The following is a 25,565-nucleotide window of genomic DNA, read 5'->3' as shown; positions in this document are numbered from 1 at the left end:
AAAGTAAAGACTCCAAATCAGAATGCATACTGTATAGCATTAAACATTTGCTTTTAAAATCCGATTCAAGATGACAATCAGTGAATTAATACTTTTCCAGACTGTCCTAATAATGCACTTACTCCTTAACATCGGAGTCAGACATAAAATTAAGAAGATTAGATGAGGTAATGAATGAGCTCTGACTGGGAACACTGGCAGGGGTGAATTTACTTCAGGACTAAGCAAGTAGCATCAGAATTAAATTATGTTTCATGCTATGTGATGAGGAGTGGTTACAGTCATACTTAGTTCAAACAAAATAAAAGGATGGAAATCTGATCCCAGTGAAGTCTCTGGAAGTTTTACAAATAACTTAAGCAAATAAGGATTTTACTCATTGCTTTTAACTTAGTTACTATAAGAAAACTATTACAAACAGAAATGAAGCTAAACACAAGTAGTGCTGCTTTTCGGAGCATGCAAGCAGACTGAAACACAGCTGTGAGAAAATGTGTGTATACTGGAATTGGATGTTACATTTGAACACTAATTATAATACTATTAACTATTTTGCCACAAATAATTTTAACACCAGTATAATGTGGTTGTGCTGATTCACCTTCTCTGAAGGTACTGACCTTCAGGACCAGAGAGGGGACAGTTGCAGAACCTGCTGGGATAGCTCGGAAGTAAAAAGATCCAAAGTGTCACCTCTTTCAGACATGCCTAACACCCAAATTAGTCAGTCGCACAGAGTATCAGACCCAAATAATTTTCTATAAGCAATAACCATTTCCATAAACATCAGCTGATTCTTTCCATAATGGTATTTGCTTCATTTGACACCTAACCTTTTTGTTTCCAAATTTATAGTCTCAAACAGCTTGTATTCTTTCCTTTTTTTCCCCATTCTTTTGACATCCTTTTTAAAATTGCAGAAATCAATGGTATTTATGTTATTAAGCATTCACTGAAGTATGAAACCATGTCTCCCTAGAAAGGGAAAGGAATAAAGGTAGAACTGCACGGCACTAATTTCAGAAGAGTATACTTTTACTGAAATATTCCATAAATTTACTGCTCTGGGTATCTGTTTGATGATTCCAGAAGATATCCTTAGCACTCTAGATGAAAATTCACAGTTGCTCAAAATTATTCCTAGTTTAGGAATGTTTATGTTGTTCTCATTTGGAACTGATGTAGGTGTGCAAGAATAATTTTCAATGAACAGCTAGCTACTTCCAGACTTCCATCCGTTTTGGTGACTTACCTAAAACAAAGAAGGTATTAGTCTGAACTAATACCCTTTTGAAAACTAAGAGAGTATCAATAATGACTCCATAAAATATCTCCCAACTCTACTAGAGTGCTTTGATGTTATAGCTTTATAGAGACCAATCTACAAAGCAAGGTGAAAAGAATCTATAGGCAAAATTTCCCAAAGATTTGTAAGGCTATTGTCAAGCATTGCATAGTCCTTTCAACATTACAGCTGATCAAACATTACAAACACTGAACTATGAAGCAGGACTACAAAGGTCAATAACAGTGTGTTGACCATAGCAAAAGAAGGCAAACACTTACCCTTGGAAAGAAAGTGCATGAGCTAACTAGTAAGGTTTAGGAACAACTTATCATGATGTATGTCTCTCAGGAAGTTAAAGATTTTATTGTGAGGTACTCATGGAATTCCTGAGAGTGAGTGATGACAAATGAGTCCTTCATCAGAAAATGAAATACATTTTAAAGGAAGGAAACTTCCCTTCAAGGGAAGCTGAGTAAAGGAAGGTAGTCAGAAGTTATGGAAAATATTTTAAATGATAGAAAATATCCCTTTTCTTTATAATTTTTATGCAGAATTTAAAATACTGCATTAAGACCCATCTGCTTCTCAGCTAAGATGAACAGTGTAAATATACCTTTATTGCTTTTATTCTCTCCCTCATTGATTTTTTGACTTTGCATCACATGACAAACATTGAATTTCCTTGAAGAAAATAATTGTTTTATAGTGTAATTTTACACTCCTCTGAAGAAGAGAGATAAGAAATTTTCCCTAAAAAAAAACCCAGAGATTTTAAATTGATGGAGATAATGGCATGAAGCCACTGTGGCAAACAGGAAAGAAAAATCTGCTTTTTTCTTTGTCTTGTCTTTAAACTTGCTGAAAATTATAAGAGTGCAGTGTTGATCAAATGAAGTGACAGAAAGCATGAAATCCAAAGCCCAGTAGGATATCCACAAAAAGTAAGCAGAACATTTGTAAAGGATAGGGAAAAACACCCTCTGGCAATTTGTAATCAACACAAGAGGACAGCAAAAAAATAAATCTCCCAAAATTCATTTTGTTAACTTTCTTCTTACTTATAACTCATGACATTACTTAAGCACAAACATTAGTATTGTGCTGAGTTCTTTTCTAAATCAATTTCTCTTAGCAAATAACCTACAAAACAGTAGAAGTATTTTTAAAATAAATAACAGTATCAGAATAACAGGAAAGAAATAATTAACATTTTTTCTGCCATGGAAAACAAATATCTTTCAATATGACCAAAATACTAAAAATTCTTTTTACACTTCCTCCTTTTCCTGAAGGTACTTTCAATATGTACTGTACACTGTATATATATTACACAGAGGGCATGAGATTGTGCGAGCATACACTGTACTTCATTGCTTCTTATTTTTAGCAAACACCATGCAGCTTTGTCCAGGGCAACTGGCACATACTATCCAAAATTGTGGTTTATATAGGGAAACTGAATGATGGAGAACATGCATTTTCCTATGTTGTTTAAATTATGTCAGTGTGTTTTTACTCAAACAAAAACTAATCTAACAGCTGCTGTGTACTTTTGTTTACATGCTATATGTCAAATCGCATTGTCCCCAAGGTACTTATGAGAGATGCTTTAGCAGTCATTTTCTTAAATACTGATGCCTATCCGAATTTGGTTTTTCCACCATTGAACAGAATGACAAGCACACGATTGCTGTACTTAAAGCAATCTTTCACAGCTGCTTTGCTTTTTCAGTGATCCCATTAAATTGACGGCATATGCCTGTGGGGTCTACAGTGTTACAATACTGCTGAACAAGATGTTGATTGTACAATACAAATTTGTACAACACAACTTGGCTTTATTGTGGGAACCATTTCCCAGGTCATCCTTTCATTTATTTTTAACCTGAGCAGAATTTAATTTAAAAACTTATCTATCTCTGTGACCTTTACTGAACACCTGGTTATATTAATTGTTTAGAAGTGCAAACTCTAACACTCAGTGGTTAGTAGGCATGAAAACCTATGAAGTCTCCTCAGTTCCTAAAATGAGCATGAGTCATGTCTTTTCTTGAACTGAACGAAGTAGCTGTGCATTAAATATGCTGGCACATCTTCTGCTTGAGCAAGTGGACCGAAATGGTGTGAATTGTTAATGCCTTGCTGCTTTGGTTCACGGCTTGTGATTGATCATTTGTAACTATATCTACTCCTTGTTCCATGAAATCAAGTATGGAGTAATGGGTTCATCAGATTTTTGGGTTAAATTGAGAGTGAAGAGGTACTGTGTGTGGAAATAAGAGTTGCCATGTTCGGGGCTGGCCTTGTAACAGCATGGAATCTAAAGGCGATATTCAAAACCACTTCACTCATCATACGCTTACTGATTCTGAATAGGGTCCATTTGCAGGGGACATTTGGTAGTTTTCCAATACACTTTATGCCTCTTTCTCCACTTCTACCACCCTGCACTTTTTTTTTTTTTTTTTTTTAAATTTTAAACTAGAATAGCTTGTAACAGGTCAGCATTGAAAATTAATAGATTTAAATAGCTTGCTAGCTTGCTATGTAAAAGTAAAAATAGCCTTGGACTAAAATGACTGTCCTCCCACTAATTAATGAGACTAGCTAAATATTAAGTCATAGAGGCTATAAAGAACTCGGCAAAGTTTTACTCAGTATTCAGAATTATAATCTCATATTTTGTAGAAAACTAGTTTTCCAGGAGGAAAGAAAGAGTTACAATAGCCTTAATTTTACTACTCAGTCCATTCATGTGCAGGAATGACACATATTTCCAGACACTACAACACAGCTTGTGACTTTGCAAACAGCAGTGTGTGGGACCACAGCAAATACAAGCCAACAGCAACCAGAAGTGACAACTTGCAATGGCCTGCAGGAGAATAATCACATTACAGTATCTCCACAGAACAAGAAAGGTAATGTATGTCAGTATAAAACCTGCTGTAATGCTCACAATGTTCTGTTTGTGCAATAGAAGCCTCACTATACTTACTGTGCTATCTCATCTCCTCCGGTTAAATTTCATGAATTCAGAATAAAACATACTAACTTGTTTCCATTGTTTTAAAACAATTTACAGACGCTATTTAATTACATGTGAATGTACTTCTTGGAGTAAATGAATCACTTTAGTCACATGAAACTTACAGCCAGGTTTTCCATCTGCTCTTGTGCTGAAGTTCTGAGACAAAACTAAAATCTGGACAAATTTAAGACCAAAACAGAAATACAGAGCAATAATTGTCTACTATAGCTCCTCATTTAGGAGTAAAGAATGAAATGGAAGGGAATTAAATGGAAGGGAAGTAGAAAGGAGTGTACTGCATGTATACATCTGTGTATATGTGTGATGATTATAGCCATATCAAGACAGAAAGAGATACAGCAGTTTAGTTCAATTTAATCCAATCTAGGTCATATAAGACTTTTAATCTTTATTCTTTGTTTAAGATTTATCCTGATGAATGTAAGTATAGTGCAAGTCTACAGCAATCTAGTTGATGCACAAGTTTTTTCATTAAGAGTTTTTGGGAGGCTTCAATCCATGCAACATTGGAGAAATAGAGGAAGTGATCATGAATGAAGAAGCTGCTTTTTTCAGAACTCATTCTGAAAGTTCTCTGTCTTTTTCCATCTTTTCTCCTCTTGTCTTTATGTTAGCACTAAAGAAAACTTGCTGAGGTCAAGTTTCTACATTTAAGTATTTAATCAGGCTCTTTTTTAACTAGTTGGACTCATGATGGCTCTGTTGGCTTATAATTGCTGTTGGGAAGCTTTCCCACACTTAGGCAAGGAGCCATGCCACCATTTGGAAGTTTATCAAGCCTATGAAAGTCTTTTATAAAAACAAATAATTTTCCTTTTTATAATTGTGACTAACTTGCAGATGCTCATCTCTATTTTCAAAACATTCAGTGCTGAAGCAGTTACAGAAACCTGTCCAGATGAAATTGCAGCAAACAGCCAATGAAAGGTCAAGAAGACTTTCTCAGCCACAGTATGCTTAGAATTCTACAAAATAGTTCATTCTGATGCATTACTGCAGTCCCCCAGTAAGTTCACAGGATCACAGAATGGTTGAGGTTGGAAGGTACCTCCAGTGTTTGTCTAGTCCAGCTCCCTGCTCAAAGAAGGGTCAAGCTAGAGCAGATTGCTCAGGGTTTTCTCCAAAGGTATTTTGAATGTCCCCAAGCATGAGACTCTGTAACACCCCTGGGCAAACTGTTCAGTGTTTGACCACCCTCACAGTAAATTTTTTTGTTTTATGTTTAAGTGGAATTTCCTGCACTTCAGTTTGTGCCCACTGTTTCTTATCCGTTCATTGAATACTACTGAGAAGAATCAGAATCCATCTTCTTTACCCCCGTGCCCCAGCCTATACTAGTGGATTGGATTATAGCTCTCCAGCTGCAGGACTTAGCATTTCCCTTTGTTGAACTTTATGGGATTCCTGTCTGCCTATTTATACATTCTTCCTCCAGCAGTCCTTCTAATGTGCAAAAGTTCATTAAGACTTATACGAAGAAGAAAAGGAACAATACATATTGCCTAATTCAGTAAGCATATAATTTATGTAGAAGGTAGAGAAAGGTCCTGGAGAAAATGAGGGTTAACCTTCATAACTATGACCTCATAGATATGAATTTCATTCAGGCAAAAGGCTCACTCCTAATGGACTACAGTTTAAAAAAATACTACCAATGAAGGGATATATTCAGATTTCATAGCAAGCAACTCCAGATATTACTTTAAAAAATTATTGCTTAAAAACAAAAGGTTCTGTTCTCCATTCAACCAGATATACATACTGCCAGAGATGAGGAGGAGGAAAAATCGATCTCTCGTCATTTTTTTGCACTCAAATTTACTGAGTCAAGTAAAGATGCTTTATAATGGAACTTAATGCTGTTTCAGTGCTCTGTTGGCTACAACCCATGGTGTCAGCAGCTACGCATTTGCCAGACCAATTCAAACATATTTTTTATTTTCCCTGCTCATACTGTGCTTTCTGCACTAAACACAGTAAGGTATGTACAAGGGGCTACATTCTGCATGTCAGATAAATTCAGTAGATTCAGTTGTGCTCACCAGTGGAGTTTCAGAACTTCACACAGGTGAGTGGAACTGAGGACTGAGCATTTAGTTTTATTTAAGTATCAAATTTTCATGTAAAATGTATAATCCTTCTATTATTATATATAGTATCTACAATAATATATTGTACATACAACATATCAGTAGACATTTACTGTAATAATATATAGTTTATACTATATTATATTACATTCCATTATATTACATTATATATATTATTATAAATTGTTCTGAATAGACCAATTAGCTGCCTCTGTTAATGTCAATTCTTACTGGTCTGACAAATCAATGAATATACTCCCTTAAGAATAGGCAATAGAGGTATAAAAGGAGAAAAATACAATGGAGCACACAGTACCTGATAGTAGGCATAGAGCTGATTTTTCTACCTCTATGGGAAAAGTAATGATACACACTCCACAGCGATGTGCTTCTAAATTCAGAATTATAATCCTAGCTAGTTTAAGAATAAAAACACTTCTCTAGCTATGGGATCAATGCCAGTTTACTTTTCCTGGATCTGTCAGAAAAGATGTGTCCACTAAATTCCACATCTGAGGACAGAAATGTTAGGCTGAATCTGAAGTTAAATGTTGGGAAGAAGTGCAGAAAAGAAATACTTGGGTTGATTCTCAGACAGGTCATGTAATTGGCATCAAAGATACTTTTGTTGCAGTACAGGATTTCACAATGAAGGCAGCGTTGAGTGTTTTCGTCATGACTGAGTTATATTTAAATGCTGGTTTTGAAGGAAATATTTTTGTAGTAAGTTATGCTTATATACAAACACTGCAAGTGTGGTTACATAGTGTGTGATTCAAGAAAATGAGGCACACAAAGGCTTAATCCATACCTTATTATCCAATGCGCCACTGATGTCATCAGTACCATAAACTGAAAATGCTGCCAAAGAGATTAATAGTTGTGTCACATGGAGTAGGAAGGCTCTGAATATACCAGTGGGTTCTTTTTTCAACAGTACTGACAGGGTATAAGTCCAGTTTCTCCTCAGACAGTTTTGGGGAATATTTAGCTGAGGCTATCATGCTCTTCTTAATACAACTATTTTCATGAGCATTCTCTGTATTTTTTTTAATAATCAAGAATCTTTTTTTTTATCTTTGATCTGAAAGTAGCTGTAAACTTTGAAATAACAGTAAAATGCTCATAATGAAGACAGCCTTCTCTCTTCCTAAAATATGGCCAGGGAATGCTATCTGGCTCGTGAGGACAGTCGACATATCCTGAAAACTCTACTCCTACCTGGGATGAAATCTGATTTGCTTCTCTGAAAGTGGTTAGGACTAGAAGAGAAATAAGCAGACTACTTATATAGACATTTGTTGAGGCGCACAACTCAAAGAATTTAAGGCTCCTTTTAATGATTTAAAAATGCTACATCTTCCTCATACACTTCTCCCATGACAGGAGGATTATTTCTAGACACAGGCACTTCTAAAGTCTGAAGCTCTTGAACTCATTTATTTAAAACCTTGTACTAAAAAACTTTGGTCTGAATAACAGAGAGAGATACCCGGGAAAAAGGAAAAAAATAGTCATAGGGATATATACTTAGATGCCTAATTAAATTTGTAGTACAAATATATAGCTGTTTGTTAGAAAACAGCCCTGAAGGAAAGCTCAAAGAAATATTTCTTAGCCTTCTTAAACAGAGTTGGAATGATGTCTTATTTATAGACAATATACAAGGGTAGAAGAGATGAACTGTGTGTGCTATCCCATTAAAACTGTAAGAAAAAGCTCTCGGACTAATGAAGTACCTACAGAAAAGACATGCAATCACTGAAAAAAGGATGAAAAATTATGCAAATATAAAAATGCTAGAATTACATAAAACAATAGCTTTATTCATGAGCTTTTTTAATGACTATTTGCCATATTTAGTTCAATTTAAGGGCACCAACCTACACAAAGGATTAAAAAAATAAGTCCAGATTCACTTTTCAGTTCTAAGTCCTCAATGTAGTAAACACAAAGGCTGTCCTACAAATGCTACTTACCAGTGATGATATTGCCAATTTTTTCTCCACATACATTGTATTAGTGTTTCACTGGAGAAGTAAGATTCATCCTCAGTGTGCAATCACCTGAAACCTTTAAAAAAAGAAAGGCATTACTTCGAATAATTAAGACCTAGCTCTTTAACAAATACGTTAAGAAAAACAAAAAAGCCCCACCATAGTATGAATATGCTTTAAACAGCTACAAAGTAAATATTTACCACTTAGAGAACAAATGCCTTTGCAATGTAGTTTATACTCCACATAAAATGCAAAACATACAGCTGTCGATCCTTTGCTTTCCGGTAACAACTATACACATTGGCAAGTACAGCATTCTATATATGCAAATTTATTAGAAGAGCAAGAAATCAAATACTTCAAGTTATCCTTGGAAAAAAAAGTAATTGCAACTCTAAAAAAACATTATCTGGTTTTTACCAACTGAAATAGTATGAACTGAAAAATAAAAATTTAGATGCTTATGAAAAATGAATCTACTTCTATCAGATGCTGTACACGTACATGTAACAGGAAGCTCTCCTTCAAAGACTTTACAGACAAAGTAAGATACAGAAGGAAAACTGTTATCAATTCTAATTAGTTTAGCCTCACAAAAATACGAATAGACTGTGCAAAATTTTTTAATGTGTATTCATAAACCATAGATGGTCATGGTAGAAAAACAATATAATGTAGCGATGTATTAAAAGTTACCCAGTGACTTCAGCAAAGGACACCTTAGCAGTGAAAACGTATGGCCTACTAGCACACATTTGAGTTACACTGGGTGCTGCACAAGAGAAAGGCAGGCTTGATTTTCCCTACTACACTTTTATGCTAACAGCGTATTTTGACTAGAGCATGCATGCTTTCAATGCTTTGAATAAAAAGATATGCTAAACTCCAGAAATGTCACAATTGCTTAATTTAACCTATGCTTCTCATTAAACATACAAACACATATTTTTGTATTAGTGTAAATGTTTAATTCTAAATAACTTTTTATTCTGCTAGCAAAGATAGAAACTCTCCTTTAGAAATATTTAGAACAACACACTCCAAACATAATAATGTTTTGGCTTGTTGTATACCATCACAACAGGGAATATCACAAGCCATTTCTTGTGCCCACAGTTCAATTCAAAATTATGCTTGTTGTCCATGTCCACATTGTTCTGATTTTTCCTAGTCATGCATTACAGCTATTGTTTTAGAGAGAATCCTCCCACTATTAGGATTTTATGCTGAACCAAGTTTTCAGATTCAATAACATAGTCATATACCTCAGACAATTTAAAACATGTATTTCTTGATAGCATCCTTTTAATACTATTCGCTTGCTACACATACTTCAAAATAATTGATTATTGAATATTTAGCTCACCTTTTTCCAGTTTGTACAGAAATCATAATACTTGAGAATATATACAATAGCTGCTTTTATATCATACAGTACTATTCAGTGAATGCAAATTTTATGAAAGAGGTGAATCATCACTATAGGAGTTGTGTGATTAAAGCAGAAACTGTCACTGAAATGGTGCTAGGGAAATTACCTGTCATTCTTTCGAAGAAAGTCTAAGATAGATAGCACACAAGTTACTTTTTGGTGACAGAAATGGCAATACTTTGACCAGGAGAAATTCATTGTTCATGGAACTGTTGTAAAGAAAAGACAAGAGGAAAATACTGATGACATTATTCACCCATCATGCCTATTTCAGGTCAGTCAGGTGAATATCATAAGCTGTCCTTTTCAAGGCACTCATATAGAAAACAGAGCCAAAGTATGAAGAAAAATTTTGTGTCTTGTAAATTTTAAGAGGAATGTGTCCCATTTTAAAAATCCCACATTCAACTGCAATAACACATGTTCAAGTGTGAAAAACACATCTCCTACCTCAACAGAATTCACATTCCACAACTAACATTGCACACCAGACTTAGGAGAGATGCTGCCTCTCCAAAGAAATACTATTTAAAGACAAAAAGAACACACCATCAATAAAATTTTGTGTTTCCTTGGTTGTTGTTTTTTTTTTCCTTTTTTTTCCACTTTCAATTGTAATTACAGTACCTTCCATGCTGTTCTAACATGCACAAACATAGAACTCTTTTGAAAGTGGTGCATACCACTTAGGATTGCTAAAATACAACATATTCCACTTGACTTGCCCTTTTTTTTGTACATATTTGCCATATTTAGGCCCCAATGCCATGTTTCTGACCCAGTTCTAACTTAACTCAGAACACTTTCTCTGGCAAGAGAGAAGAGAAGATGGGAAAACATGCAAATATATTACAAATTCTTACAATGGGGTCAAGATCCTCCAATAGTTGTAGTTTCTGATTCTTTACAACTGAAGGTTCCTTAGCTTTTCATGAAGTTGCCTTACTGAAAATACCCGTCTAAAACAGATTTGGGAGAACCAGGTTCAAGTCTAATGAGAACCAAACAGAATGTGGACATGTATTTGGGTCTCCTCTATCAAATTTTAGTCTCAGATCTCTGTCTTAAAAAATGTTTGGAAAGATCTTAGCTTAGTAAGAGTATTTTAGACATTTTCTAAACTGTGGCAGGACAGAAAAGCTGTTTTATACTGGTTCAAATATAAAACAAATAGAAAAAAAATTCTAAACATACTTATTCTTTCCAGTTTTATTTGCATAAGGATAGGCATTTTCAGCATGAAGAAAATACTTTCCTTCAATGAATTATGAATCTGATTTGATATACATCATTATATTGATTGCTGTATGGTAGATGTGCAGTTCTTCCATCAGAAGCCTGTACAGTGACTAAATAGAGATGGGAGGAAGACTGTGAAGACTGTACAGCCTGGTAAATCTGCCTTTTTGAGAACTGAAACAGAGACAACAATTGTTCAGTGTGTCCTTTTTTCTCATTCATTCACTGACACGAATCTAGCATAACTGAAGTGAGAATGTTATCGCTTTTGTCAGGGTTTCAGAACAAAAAGAATCAAACAACCTTCAGTTGCACTTCAGACTTTCCTGCCAAGACACCACCAGTATTCGGTGAATTCACATCACTCTGCATAGCTGGTCCACTTTTTCATTAACAGGTAAAGGTCTGAAAAGGAATAGTTACTGACTACAGAGAAACAAACATACTTTTCACACAGTAGCAACAGTCTGCTGAGCTTTTTGCTTATTATACATAGAAACCCCCCCGTATTTCAATTGTTTTTTTAAATCATGCTAAGTGAATGATGCTGCAGAAGGAAAGGAATAATGTCCCATTCAAATAACAAACAATATTTGTATTCAACAAAAATGAAAATGGTCTGCTTCTGATATATTCTTTGTGATTTGACTACACCATGACTGGAGTTGTCCCAGATGAGGGCAGTGTGCTAGGAAATTATCAACATATGCACCATATGTACCATATGCTGCCTTTATTCTTCCACTTTTCTTTAGACATCCACTCAAAGACAGGATATTGGGACTAGATGAAAGTCCAGTCTGACACAGTATTGCAATTTTTATGGTAATTTGTTTTTGTTTTCAATTTATAAGCAAGAAATATGTTTTCTTTTTAAATCACTAGACTGGATGAAATACCATTTTGAAGATTTTTAAATATTTTTATTTTACACTTACTGTTGCATTAATACCTGAGACACTGATTTTCAATCTATTTTAAATGTGTCAACCTTTACACATTCATCTTTCAGTGGAGGATCAGACACTTGTATAAAATTCAAATGGGAATGCATATAAACATAGAACTTTTCCTTTGTCCTTAGTTCTCCTTCCCCTGCACCAAGTGGTACATACATGCCAGAATCTTCCCAACAATTTTTTCTCTTTCAGACTTACTTGTTTCTTTCCACTCCCATGCAACATTTTTTCTTGTGCTGGCAAAAGTATTTAGGTGAGTATGCAGTGAATCAGATTCCAAAAACTATTCCAGGCTAAAATTGATGATTTTAACTTGTTTATTTTTGGTGTATGTCATCTTCTCTATGTGGTTCACTGAATGATGGAACAAAACCTTTGTGCTGTCCAGGGAGCTGCAGAAGTCCTACAATGACAGGGCACAAGTGGTGGAAGCCTCTTTTAGCAACAGTGCTGCAATACGCTGACTTGAAATGTATTCAAAACTATGGCCTCTGTCACTTTTGGATACCCTTTACAAGCAGTCCACACATTTATAAGGCCTCATGGGTATAAGTTTAATAATTAATGTTCTAGGTCAAGACATCTTCATGGAAAAAAAACCCCAAAGATTGATTAATACTGTATCAAACTACTGAATCTGTGTGATGTTCAAAAATTGAACTGAACTTTTTTGCTCCGATGTACAGACAAGTTTGATCTGTGTGTTTTGATTATCCTCATCATATTGAAAGTATCGTGAATGTCCTAGTTAGATGACAGGTTCTAAGAACATTTATTGCAGAATTAGAAAACTGACAGACATATGACCTTTTGTTAACTGAGCCAGATACAGTTCTCCTGGGTATTATTTTAGTGGGTGAAAATTATAATTACAATAGAATAGAATATTTCAGTTGGAAGGGACCTACAATGATCATATTGTCTGACAGACGTAAAAAAAAAACAGATTCACAATTCAGAGAGGGCTGAACACTAACATTCCAGGCATTCAAAATCCCTTACATGTAGGGAAAATCTTTGCAAAGTATTCCATGTTGTGAATCAGCCCTAGGTTTGAAAAGTATTTAAAATTTATTTTTAGAAACTCATTTCAAATATATCGCAGACTAATAATAGAAATGAGGGGGTATAAACTATATGTGCCATACTTGTTTTGGGACAAATACAAAAACCCTTCTAGACTTACCTGAAAACAAAGACAGCGTATCAATTCTTCTAAAATCTACTGAATTGTCAAGAAAGTATTAAAATGCCTTCTACAAGAAAAAAAGATTCTTGTATATAGCGTAGCTTTAAAATATGTTGTTATATGGTTATAGTGTCATACCTTTTAAGACAAACATTTTAACTAGTGAATATTTATAAATAAATATCTAACCTAATCAAAATTGACTGTATTTTCAAACATATATAACATATATAAAATATATAACCCATGCATCAAATAATCTTAGAAATAATGTTCCTTGGCAATAAATCCTCAGATAACATACTGTTAGATAGCACACATAAAAGTAGGAGAAGAAATAGGCATAATCAGAAGCAAGGTGACTACCAGGTAAAGACAAGCAGATTAAAAAGCAGGGGGGATTTCAGGAAAGAGGGAGCACAGAAGTAAAATTCCCTTTATCTAACCTGAACAGACATATAATCCCCTTTTGTTGAATTCCAAGGCTTTGTAATTTAAGGGATTTTTTGGCATTTTTTTTAAAGAATAATCTATAGTTATACAAAAGCAATAAAACTGCGGTAACAATGAAGGTACTTTGGAGATGCATTCATTCAAACATGCTAATAAACAAAGGTTACCTTTTCAATTTGATTTTGTGATCCAATAGGCTCATAGTTATCCTGCCCTGGGCAGTTCTTAAACACTAAAATTCTGCCAGAGGTGTCCTCAATAATTTTCTACATACAGTTGGAAATGACAGGCTTGGTTTTCTTTTGCTTGACACCATTATGAAGAACCAGACCATTCACTGTTCAAGATACTTTCTTCATTAATGACAGATGGTCTGAAAGAAAAAAGAAAAAAAAAGTAAAGTCAATATTTGGCTTCAAAATTAAAAACGGACACATCATGCTCCCCTTTCCCTATTACCTTAAAAATACACCCACTGGCCTGTCTCCACTTAGATGCTGGTATTTTCTGAAATACTACCACCAGCTTCCTACTTACCGTGACATAAGCTGTAGCAAGCTGTCTGCAGTGATAGCCTGCATAAATCATCATTCCTGAAGGGAACAGATGTTCAGGGTATGAAAGAGTAATACCACAATTTAGTCATAATTAAAATTCACCTTAGCATGCCTCTATCAGTGAGCAGAGAGGAACATTTCACTTCTCACCTACAAAAATGAAATGCCTCTCATTTCTCCTGCTTCAGGAAAATTAAGCCTGAATCTTTTGTACATTGTTTGAGTTCCATATCTGACACTGCATCATATAAATGGCATTTTTATTTCACTTCAACTGTTAGTTTTCTTCTTTTTCCAAACACTAGAAAATGACCTCTAAATGCTGTACTGCCTCTGCACAAAATGCACTTACAATTAAATCTTCAAAGGAGATTGTTGTACATTGCATGCAGAAATATAATCAGTAGCTATCTAGCTACAGATCAAAACTGTGCCAATAAACATACTCATTGTACTGATAACAATTCAGTCTGAGTTGGATATATTTAAAAACTTAGGAGCTGAAGGCCTTTAAAAATTATTTAGTAAGCTAAGATCACTAAACTCAGTGGGAGTTAGAGGATTAACTCAGGAAAAATTTGATCCTTAGCCTTGTAACTGCCATTAATGTTAATGGAATGTGTCTATACATCTAATTTTGAAAATGTAAGCCTCATACTGCTATTATTACTGTTGGATTACATTAGATGCATGACAGTTCTTTTGAAAAATTGGTTTCAATTCACAAATCTTTTTATCATGAAGCTACTTTATTATGAAATATAAGGCAAGTGGTAATTATATTAATAAATATGTCTCTAAACCCACTAAAGTGTAAATGGCTGAGCTTTTCATAGCGATTTAAAGTTCTAAGACAAAAGATAATTTATCTTCTCATCAACATTGCTATTGGCAATCAATTTGAAATAAAACTCTCATTAAACCATGGTTTAGTTTCCCAACTAAATATCTTTAGTGACTGTCAACCTATGGAACTTCTTCACACTGGATTCTAAAGTCCATGGATTAGATCCTCAGTGAATGTAAATTAGCTAACCTTATTGAATTCAGTACAGCTACAGTAATTTATCAGGACTAAGAATGTGAATTTATAAATCTATTAATCTAGTAGGTGTCATTTTGTAATCAAAGTTACTTCTCAACAAGTAAGTGAATTTCAAATTTACATTTGAAAAATTGTTGTTTTTCTTCCACAAGGATGCATCTACATTAACATTCTAGTTCAAACAAAGACTGTGATTTTCAAGTGAGGAACCTATAGCTTCCACTTAACGTGCTTTGATTCATATCACACAGCAGTTTCAAAGCATGCAAACTGATATCCTTTGGATGAAACTAAACTAATGGATGCGCTCCAGAGGTGTACCTAAAGATAGGTCCTCCCATAAGTCCACGGCACAGACTAGAGCTAGCCCAGAGTAAAATCTCTTAAAATGCATGTAGTGTGAACATTAAGTTCCTTTGTGCTAACTGCTTCATTCCACAGATCTGTTTTTCTGGTGCTGTACCACTTGTTAACGCAGATGTAACTTCATTTTCCTGCTCCCATCTCCAGAGCTCTTCCTGTTACTTGTAGAATTTATGAATTTTGCCCTATCTTTACTTTTGAAACAGCACAACTGTGCACTCGCAGTTGTCAGGAAGGTATTCTGTGGTTGCTGTGAAAACCAATTGGCATGTGCACTTGGTATGAACTTTTTAGAAACCTGATGTTAAAACTCTAAACATTCCCATTGCCACTGACCAGGTTCCAGCATCAAAGGACTTCGCTAACGCCACTTGTACTGAGTAGACTTTTAGGCTCAAAATAGCCTTTTACATAGGATATTTAAAACTAGAACGCCAGGTAGGATACAGATGGGTGAAAAGCATTAGTTCTTACCTGCTACGGGTAAGAAAAAGTAACAATGCTAGATTGGGAAATGCAGGGAGCCTTCACTGAATGGCATTAACAATTCTGTGGATTTCACAGTCTTTATTATTAAACAACTGGGAAAGGTTTATTATTATTGATTTATTATTCATTTAGAAAGCATGGAAGTATTACTAAATCCATTTTAGAAATGGGGCCCCTGAAAAGTTGTACACAATCTCACAGAAGAGCTTGAAATAATCTTGTCTCTAAAAGGACATGTTCAAATATCAACCACTTAGCCATACAGAAAAGTTACTTTTTACTTAATGAACAACAATTTATGAAGACATTTTTCTTATGGACATTAATTTTTATGTTAATAATGCCCATTTGTGTGAAAAGATTATTTTGGTTGACTGTGTAAGACACCCTGTCCACTCAGCATATAGGATGGCTTGACTATCTCTTGGTCCCTCCATCAATACAGGATCCAGGTTGTATGAGACGGTAGTAACGAGGAAGATGCATCTCAGAATCCATATGAACAGTGTATCTTGAATCACGCCTTCATGTGATTATCCATGAATTCCACTTCTGATCACAAGAAAACAGTGATCTTGTAATAAAGAGGTGGTTGCAAGACCACTTTAACTACTGGTTCAAAACAATCTTTACTAACATTGGAAAACAGATCTTAAAATCTCAATTAAGCAACACCAGTGAGTAAAAAGATGGATTGACTATCATTTGGAAATTTTTGAAAATGTTATGTTTTCAGAGAAGTTGCAAAAGGTAGTTCAGCCTTGGAAGAAAGGGCTCTAACAGACATTGACAAATCTAGTCCAAGTCTGTGCCACGATTTAGCTTGGTAGAGTATTCATTTCTATAGTTATTGGACATATATTATGTGCTATTTCCCATATAAGCAAGTATTACAAGTTGGCTGTTGCACAACAGCAAAAAGATGTTTCTCAGTTTAGGTACGCTACACTAAGTAAGTGTAGTTTGGTTTCCTCATGAGCACAGTGGTACTTGGAAAAGAAGTGGCAGCTGATTTAGATTATAATGAAAGATGACATAAGGTGAAACTTAGAGATTGCTTGGCATTGAATAATAAGAGCAAGTAGATGCCTAAAGGTGAATTTAGGAAGATTATAGCTGCCTAAGCCAAAGAATGTGATAAAGAGAAGTTTTGCCCACCCCTTAAGGTTACATCCACAGGACCCTTAAGGCTGGCTGGAGAATTGCTCTGGAGGTCGAGCTTGTCTGTGTTCTATAGTATAAGCCTGCGAGGAAGCTTCAAGCACAACAGGAATAAGCCTCTAGGAATCTGCATGGCCAAAAATGCTAAGCGTGACAATTTATTCCCATCCTTGACTGAACAAGATGTCAATGAGCTTGCTATGTCCATGGAGGGCAGGCACTGCACAATAATGAGTATACTTCTGCCACTTCAGAGCAGCATGGACATAAAATCAGGCACTTGAGTGTCTTTGTGTTCCCTTATTTTCAACAATAAATTACTCTTGCTGCCTGAAATTGTCTGTACATAGATGCTGCTGTGCATCCTTAAGCAACCACGAGCCAAGCTGATTTGAAAAGTTTGGCAGCTACCAGTCTTTTGGGGCTCACAAACGAGGAATCTCCAGAGCAAAACCCCCTCATTGAGGGGATACTCCAGATATAGTAAGTGCAGAGACAAACACTGGTAGCACTGAGTTTATCACAAAGTAAACCAGACGTGAGCATTTAAATCAAAAAACGACCTGAAGAATGGTAGTAGTCTCATTTATAGAAGTGGCCAAGTGTTTGTATTTCCTGGGCAGAGGGAGGTCAGATTCTATAATCTTCTCAGTCTGACAGACTCAGTTCCATATTTCACAATTCCCAGGAGAGTGCTCATAATCTCCAGTATGCAGGCTGGATTGAGATCTCTCTCTTGTTGCTATTGGACTGTGTAGCACTAGTGCAAAATTCCTGGGCAAAGAAAGAAAGAATAGCCATTGGAAACTGGCTTTACAGACCACTGATAATAAAAGCACTTATTTGGAACTAGGTTAAGGATTTTATAATCCCAGTCTTACACAATGTCTCAACAAGGGGTTTAAGCAGAGGCAGCAGATGAGATTTCAGCTTCATTCCTTCCTTCAGGATTTTAGTGTCTGTTGTAAATGCTGCTTCTCTTGAACCTACCCTATGCTTCACACTGGTGCTATAACTGAAAATGTTGTTACACATAACAGAAGTGATTGATGGGAGACTGGAAGGAAGTTTCTAACCCTACTAAAAATATTTTGAGGTCTTTACGTGCCTAGGGTATGTGACAGAAACAGAGCAAATATGGACAATGGAATGTAGAAGATTGCCAAGGTTTGTAGGGAGAGAGGATATATTCTATTAAACTAACAACTACAATAAGAAAAAACAGACAAGCTGTTTGACATATAAGTCCTTCTTGCATTGCTTAAATACTTAGATCATCTACAAGGACCTACTACTATTACTATAACACAACAAGTAGATTTCATTCACTTTCAGAGTTGGGAATAAAATGCAGCAGCATTATGTAAAAGGAGAAGTTAAAAAATCCTGGAGAGAAGGCAGCTGAGAGGAGGTCTGACCACAAGCTTCAACTACCTAAAGAACGGCTATAGGAAGGACAGAGAAAGAGGCTTCTCAAAGGAGGACAGTAAAAGGACATGAGAAAATAATCACAGCTGTGGCATGGGAAAATTCAACTAAATGTAAGGGAAAAAAATTGACAGTAATTAAGCAGTGGAATGGCTTGCCTAGAGAGGCTGGGGAATTTCCATCCTCAGAAATTTTCAAAACTTGACTGGATAATGCCCCAAGCAACCTGTCCTACCTTTGAAGTTAGCCCTATTTGAGGAGATTGGACTAGATGACCTGCAGAGGTCCTTTTCAAGGCAAATTATTATGTGATTCTCAGTAACCTGCCACTGTGTAGCAGATAGTTGTACAAGCTACTGCCAATCATAATGTACCTTAGTTTGTTAACCACTAAGTTAACACTAAGTGCTTGATACTGCAAATTTGCAAATCTTAACCTACGTTTTTATACAAATCATTTACATAAATTTTTATGCCAGAATTTACCATAATTTTCAAAAATTGAATTATATGTTTGGGATTATGCTTAATGTTAGCTGTTGAAATTATTTTTAAAAGATCAGGAACACTAGTCAATAAGTACAGAAAGTGAAGATTAACTCAGCAAATTGACATTACACTGAGAACTGTAGATAAGCAGAGTATATTACCTAAATGGAAGTAACCTCCCTAAAACACACAGTAACACTGCTACTGCTAGTTAAAGTAGCTGTAAATCTTTAATCATCTCAAAATAGCGGAATTACAGTTCAAATTCATATGCCAAGGAATACCTTCCTCCAGCAAAAGAATTCTTAATGATATGATGACATAGAGGTTCACTATTAAGAATTAAAAATGTCACTTGCAGAATAACAAATATAAACTCACAGAGCACTAAAATTTTCATTTGACATTCCCTATATAAGTACTGACTATACTGTTCATGATCTGAGCCCAGGTTTGTATGTTACATGCATTTCCTGTTACATTGAACTTACTTCAAAATTCAGATTTGTTATTCTCCCAACACCTATCCCCTTCATTCACAATTGCTTTACACTGTCATTGTTGAAACAAGATTTACAGAGTTGTAAGAAGCTTTCTTCAAATAATAATAAAAAGGATTAAACTTATAGGTTTAAAGGGACTAGCATATAGTATTACAAATATATTGATATTGTATGCTACATACTATATTTTTCATATGTACTCAGACACACCTTGCTTTTTCTCTCCATTTCCTTGTCTTGATAGAAATAAGTACCAACCAATGCCTCAAACAACCTTCATAACCACATGAATCTAAAACTTACTCTCTGGAAAAAAATATTTTAATCTATTAAAAACAGGACATAATTTTCTCAGTTCCCACTTTTTAAAATTCTGAAAATGGAGTGATACATTTTAAAGGGTACAGAACAGTAAGAGACATGAATCTGAAATATCTTATATATAAATACAGCTAAGTGTTAATATAATAAATATGAAACTCCCTGATACAGACTTATGAAATAGGAAGAAAGGCCTAAGCTTCCTTGAATTTAAACACTCTAGTAGTAACAACACATAATGTTGCATTCAGTTATGTCCTCTGTTCAAATTACTGATGTCTCTGTATTCGGGAAACATATTATGCCCAGATCACATTCCTGTGTTTAACTAAGTTTACAGTCACTCCCTTTTCTTTAAATACTTGAGAGTTTTTTGTTTCTGCATGTTCTGAAGTGTCATCATTTGTTGCCACAGGCACAATGGCTATATTTAACTAATAACGACAGCAGTTGTCATTAGATTTTAAACTCACTAACACTAGTCTGACACATTATTTGAAGTATGGCTTAATTCTAAATTTGATTAAAATTACAAACATCCCATCTTCTCTGCCAGTCAACATATTTCATCCCCTTGCCCTGAACTCTCCTGTGAACTCTTCAGGAAAATAGGTCATGGTATTAGTGTCCATTTAAACTAAAGAAGGCCCCCAGATTGTGAAAAGACTTTTATATGCTTTTCACAAAACACAAATAAAAATTTAAGTTCATCAATGAATGATCAATGTTTTTCACTATGTTTTGAATGATAGAAATCTGAAGTCTAGCATTTACTTTACAAAAATCATATTATAATTCCTTTTAAAAAATGAAGTTACATTTTACTTTGGGAAATAATTGAAAATATGTAAATGATTAGCAATTAAAACTGCTAATATTAGTCTAACAAAACAGTGAATCAATACTAAAAATTAAGCAAAAATTCCTATGATTATACTTCAGGAGTCCAGAAGCAATGAAAATTGTTTCAAGAAATCAAAAATTTGGTGTTGGTACAGTTTAAAAGAAATAATTGATACTTGTTCATGTCATTTCATATGAATTCTTCCTTTATTTACACTCAAGTAAACCTGAAATTATTTGGGGAATTAAACAGGTGTAAATGCCAAATAGAATAAATAAGATAAGCCCTGAAAAGACTGCAACAACAATGCAGTATGATAAAAACATATAGAGACTGGGTGAAAGGTTAAGACTCTTCGGCTTTTTGGCTCCCAGCCCAAAATTCAATTGATAGGTTGATAGGTTCTCTCACTTGGCAGAGAGAAGAGAGAGAACGCCTCTTAGTCACCAGTGCTCTATATTTATCTTCCCCATTCCTCTCAAATTTTCCTCTTGAACTTACATGCACTGGATCTAGAACGATAATGGTTGGAAGACTCTCTGTCTCATTCTGGATTGGGATGAATTTCTCCATTCCGCACAGCTGGCAATCAATTTTGGTTTGGGGTTTTTTTATATAGGGGTCAGAGATGTAATTATAAATTATTTTAACAGATTCTTACTGCAGTCTACAAGTTAGTGGGGATACAGATCTCAATGTTTTTCATTTCTTGAAGAATTTTTCATTTTAACACTCCTGCTTAGTGCAAATAAAGGAACTAAGACAAAGGTTCCACAGGCCAAGAACCTTATCTGTTGTTATGTGAAAGGTATAGATGAAACTTTCTGACAATTCCTGGTTCTTTCTACATAAGGATGTCTCAGAATTTACCCTGGATTTATCTTCCAGGATATTTTTGGGGTGGTGTTAGGACAAGTTCAGCTACTGATTTACGGAGCTGTATTTTTCACATTTAATTGACATTGTTTTGGCTGTACCTTACTGTTTCCATGTTCTTTTATTCAAAATACAATTATAAGCCACATTTGGAAAGTATTTTTCCAATCTAGAAAATAGCATTATTCTTTTTTTTATTACAGAATTGCTGACTTCTTTACCATTATTATGTTCCCATTGCTGTAGATATTGTAAAAATTATACAGAAAGACATCTTTTCATATCCAGACATTTTATAGCCTGAGGGCCTAATGCAGAAGTCTATGAAGGAAGCTGTATCTCTCCCTTTAAATTTAAGTGGATTCTGGGTAAGGCGTCAGAGACTGTGTCCCCCCAAAATACAGTACTAACACTCAACCAACTAATACAGTATCATCTCTTTGCTGCCCTAAACAATAGTACGATACGAAACATAGCTGTTCAAGAGAAACTGTAATAAAAGGGTAATAAATAGGGCATTATATACATATATGGGACATAGTAGATACTATCACTTCATAAAATCAGTTCTCCTTAATGAAAAATTGGAGGCTATATATGAACGGTTTAGTCATCTCTGTTTAGCAGCATATTATTACGGGTGTTTACTGGTTATCTAAACAATTCCATTTGTATAATTAATCTTATGCTTAAGTAAATATTGAATTATAGCTTTTTAATTGTAAAAAAAAAAAAATCCCAAGCAAACTATTCTTGAAAAAATATTCCCTCTGGTGATTCTCTTACCCTGACCAATTTGCCTTACGTGGTTTTATTTATATATATGTATATGTGTATGTGTGTGTGGGGGTGTCTGTCTGGTGTATGTAAACGTATTATCACTTTTGACTATCAGTTTACAGCTTCTAGTTAAGTTGTCATTTCTCACTCCATAAAGCCTATTGGTTGCTCCCAGAAATCAAGCATCTGGTCAATCTGTCATGGTGGAAGATGTCTCTACAAGCCAGGAACGTCATCAAGCTAAAGTATACCACAAAGGTTTCTCATATTTCTTTAACAAACTACCGAAGTTAATGGACAGGAGAGCAAAGCCTAAGGCCAGGAAAGAAAGTTAAAGCCTGACAACATACATTTGCTACAGTTATTGTGCCATCAATAAGACTCCATATAAGTTGTCTGGAAAAACATATTTATCAAAATCTGCTGTGGAAGCTCTTGAGGGAACACTATATGTACCTTTGGTTCTAGTGCCAAAGGAAGTAGTAAAGTTTCCTTCTTTAGACTTCTCACTTAGCAAAAGACACAGCATATTAAAGGTGGGATCTTACTGCTAGACTCCCGTATATAAAAACCTAAAGACTTAAATGCTGTTGAGTGGCTAGAAGGGGGACTTCAATATTGTGCTGGTTTTGGCTGGGATAGAGTTAATTTTCTTCATAGTAGCTAGTATGGGGCTATGTTTTGGATTTGTGCTGAAAACAGTGCTGATAATTCAGGGATGTTTTCGTTACTGCTGAGCAGTGCTTGCACAGGGTCAAGGCCTTTTCTACTTCTCACACCACCCCCACCAACAAGGAGTTGGGAGGGGACACAGGTGGGACAGCTGACCCCGACTGACCAAGGGATATTCCAGACCATAGGACGTCATGCTCAGCATGTAAAGCTGGGGGAAGAAGGAAGGAGGGAGGGGATGTTCAGAGTGATGGCGTTTGTCTTCCTAAGTTACCATTAGGTGTGATGGACTTCTGCTCTCCTGGAGGTGGCTGAACACCAGCCTGCCGATGGGAAGTAGCAAATGAATTCCTTGTTTTGCTTTGCTTGCACATGTGGCTTTTGCTTTACCTATTAAACTGTCTTTATCTCAACCCATAAGTTTTCTCATTTTTACTCTTCCGATTCTCTCCCCCATCCCACCGTGGGGGAAGTGAGTGAGCGGCTGTGTGGTGCTTAGTTGCCAGCTGGGGTTAAACCATGACAATTGTGAAGGGTTCCAAAATAGCTCAGAAATGGGCATATTTCAGATCTCAGAAAGGTACCCACAACAGGAAAGGGTTGTAATAATCTATAATAATTTGAATCTAAATCTTCCATAGCAAAATAATAAAATTAATTTTCTGTCAGAAACCCTTAAAACAAAATATAAGCTAGGTTTTACTGGCAACCCTCTCAAAGACCAGGTTTTTCTCATTCTAATCTTCAAGATATGATCAAGCTATTTCCTAAGTATTCAATCCTATTTTGATATATGATAATTCAAGAGGAAACTTCTATAGCTCACAACAAATTTCTGTTGTATATCTTAAGATCTTCAACATATGTTATAAAATGGATAAACTCATAAGATATGATGAGATACGTATTTCTGCATATTTTATGAATATTTGTTATAGCATATTCCTTTTTCAGATCAAAATTCCAGTACTAATGCACTAAAATAATAACATATAATACAGTAATTACAGGAAATCTTGTAATAAAATGTATTAATTTCAGGTTCATAGAGGAAATGCATTTTTTCTGAAAAATAAAATGTGACAACTTTAATTTTTATGCATTGATGAGAAAAAGCCCAATATTATTTAGAATGATGCTTGGAATTGAAACATTTCCAAATCAGTCAATAGTTAGAATGGTAAGAATCCATCATTTCACTGACACTTACTCTTTGTAAAAAAGATGTCCTATTTTAAATGAATTCACACACATTCTTGTCAATTGGAACCTGTCTTGGTAATTTATTCATTTTGTAGATCACGTGATATCTGTTATTAAACAAAAAAATCTTTATCTCTTAATTTAAATACAGACCTGAAATGCAGCATTAAGCACATTAAACATGGATTACTTTTTCTAGTGGCCTCCTTGTCACAGTGCATTAATAAAAGACACAAAATCTTATTCACTATTTTTAGTTTTACTTTTAGCACAGAGTACTGGAAACATATACATCCTACAAATATAACTCTAAATGAAAGAGTACAGACATTTTGGCTAGGTAGTAAAAAGTGAACATTTATGTGCTACATGTTTCCATATCTAGTGTTGTTTACTATAGTGATGCACAGAGTGAGAGCTGGAGGTAGGTCATAAACAACGCTCTGTACCCAGGTAATAAGATGTATTAATCAGATGAAGCGCCTGTGTGATCAGCGAAGTGGACTATGCTCCATGCAAGGAGTACTTGTCAGTATGACTTACAAAAATAAGTGAGCATGTCTTATCAAAAACAGCATTTTGGCCAAAACGCCATCTTTAGGAAGTGATTCAGTTTAAGATTAGCACAGCTAAATTAGGTGTCTACTTGTAAATTATCTATATGTGAACTAGACATTTTAGTTCCCATTATAGTCAGTGGAGCTCTAGTAAGTATAGTCATATATCTGTATAAATGCTTAGCTTCACTACTCTGAAGGCTCCTGCAGAAATCACTGATGTTACTGTCAGTAGTACAGTCAATTAGACCTGAGCATAACTGGGTTTGGATTGCAGTCTAAGTCCACAAATGATTGATCAGCCAAAACTCCTTTGTCTCCAACTTAGTAACTCTGAAGCAAGATCAAGGTAAATGGCAAACCCAGAAACTGAAAAATTACTGAATGGAAGATGAAGTTTAGAAGAAGTCATGTTTTCCACAATAGCATGACTGATACAATGTACAAACTTTTATGAAGGAGTGATAGTCAATTGATCATTTTATTGGGCAAGGTTGCTAATGTCACTGGAATTAAATTCAATAGAAAGAAATTACTATCAGTTTAAGAAACTGGTAACTAATGAAGAAAAAATG

At 35.1% G+C, this 25,565-nt stretch overlaps 1 long non-coding RNA gene across 1 annotated transcript in view; it reads right to left on the bottom strand.

Annotated features, from left to right (window-relative positions):
* The window catches only part of LOC138689296 (uncharacterized), a 214,383-nt gene that overhangs the window by 167,308 nt on the left and 21,510 nt on the right, over window positions 1-25,565 (bottom strand). Inside the window, exons 4-7 of the long non-coding RNA XR_011328179.1 lie at window positions 13,870-14,075; window positions 12,259-12,463; window positions 9,969-10,071; window positions 8,410-8,503 (exon numbers count right to left, since the gene is read on the bottom strand). This is a non-coding gene — a long non-coding RNA (uncharacterized lncRNA). The remainder of the gene's footprint in view (window positions 1-8,409; window positions 8,504-9,968; window positions 10,072-12,258; window positions 12,464-13,869; window positions 14,076-25,565) is intronic.

Source organism: Haliaeetus albicilla, chromosome 16 (assembly GCF_947461875.1).
Source record: "Haliaeetus albicilla chromosome 16, bHalAlb1.1, whole genome shotgun sequence".
Taxonomy (NCBI): Eukaryota; Metazoa; Chordata; class Aves; order Accipitriformes; family Accipitridae; genus Haliaeetus; species Haliaeetus albicilla.
Note: the sequence above shows the minus strand (reverse complement) of the source record. Positions and strands in the feature narration are given on the sequence as shown.